The 1518-nt window shown below is 33.9% G+C and overlaps 1 long non-coding RNA gene across 1 annotated transcript in view; it reads left to right on the forward strand.

The window, feature by feature from the left end:
• Positions 1-1242: 1242 nt before the first annotated feature.
• LOC107575817 (uncharacterized) overlaps positions 1243-1518 on the forward strand; it is a 638-nt gene continuing 362 nt past the window's right edge. The window contains exon 1 of the long non-coding RNA XR_001607943.1: positions 1243-1351. This is a non-coding gene — a long non-coding RNA (uncharacterized lncRNA). The remainder of the gene's footprint in view (positions 1352-1518) is intronic.

A 1518-nucleotide genomic window follows, 5' to 3' on the forward strand; every position in this document is an offset into this window, starting at 1 on the left:
TGCATATAATGTAGTACAATATATCTATAAATGCATTGTTCTTAAGGGGAGCTTGACTTTATACTTCACTTTAAATGATTTAGCTGTTGTTTAAACATTTGAATTTCATTTAAACAGAATATTGCATTATAAAAATCTATAAATTTAATTTGTCAAACTCCATCCTAAACACCTGCTGCTTTAACGGTAAAAGACTGTAAAAATGCTACAGTAAAAACCTGTTAAATGATTAACGGTAAATTCCCCTACTATATATGGTGAAAAACTGTATTGGACATTACATGTATTGTTTTACGGTAGTATACCGTTTTTGTAAGGGGAAAAGATCGTATAATTTACAGTGAATAACCGTAAATTGACATTCCCTGAATTCCCTGCGTTACATTTCAAATTTGATGTTTTTTTGTTCTTCTTAGTTTTTTCTTATCAGTTTTGTATATTCGGGTTGTATGTTACACCTAATGTTGTTAAAAGAATGTTTATTGCATTATTTCAGTTTCATGTGTGTTACCATGATGGTGTTTAGTGTTTGTGTGAATGAAACTGTGCACCTTCTATATATGTTATTATTTAAAAGCTGCTTGTGATGGGCTTTGGTTCATCATGTGACTTTCTCATCACCACCTGCATTTGGTGGTTATCAGTGTATTACAAAGGTACAAAACAAATTTCAGTACTTCAATAGGTTGGTATATTAACATTATTTCAGTTATAGAAATTACAGTATTTAACTGTAAATGTAAGTTAAAACCGTAAAACCTAAAATGTTGCTACCATATTTTTTACGGTAAAATTCCGGCCGTTTTTTTACCGTAAATTTTATGAATTTTTTTTTACAGTGTGTCAGAAATATTAATTTACACTGTTTAAGACTGCAGCCATGGGAAACCAATAAAATGCTACCTCCAAACCTGTAATTCAACAAACCATGACTCTTATGGGAAAGACAAACAGAAACACGGCAGCTGTTCAAACAAATGCATAGTAAAGTACACAATGACGTTTGACATGTGACAATTGTATCATGAGATCACAAAGAGTGAAAAGCCGTCTCTTGACATTTCTGGAGGCCAACCTCATAGACTATTCCTAAACCTTTCATAAACTATTCCATTATGAAATAATCCTTTTGGACATGCAATAGTGTCCATAGAGAGAATATATTCAGTGAATATGGTATATAAACACACTGTCAGATTCTCTCGCACTAATGACTGTCTCTCTTCTCTCATTACAGATTCAGGTCTGTCTTCAGCTACTGTAGCAGGAATATGTGCTGCTGTTCTGCTGCTGGTGTCTGTTGTAGCTGCTGCTGGTGGGATTTACTATCGCCGCAGGAGCTCCAGAAATGGTGAGTATTACATGCAGATCCTATAGTGAGAAGGAAACATCATGTGCTTTATGCAAAATTATTATTTGGCTCTCTGGAATACTTGATTGGTCAGTTGCGACATTATGTCAAATATTTCCTGATAATGACCTTCATCATTAAATTGTGTACGTGTGTGATTCCCCCCC

The sequence above is a fragment of the Sinocyclocheilus grahami genome, unplaced genomic scaffold, assembly GCF_001515645.1.
Source record: "Sinocyclocheilus grahami isolate Dianchi unplaced genomic scaffold, SAMN03320097.WGS_v1.1 scaffold2919.1, whole genome shotgun sequence".
NCBI classification, from domain to species: domain Eukaryota; kingdom Metazoa; phylum Chordata; class Actinopteri; order Cypriniformes; family Cyprinidae; genus Sinocyclocheilus; species Sinocyclocheilus grahami.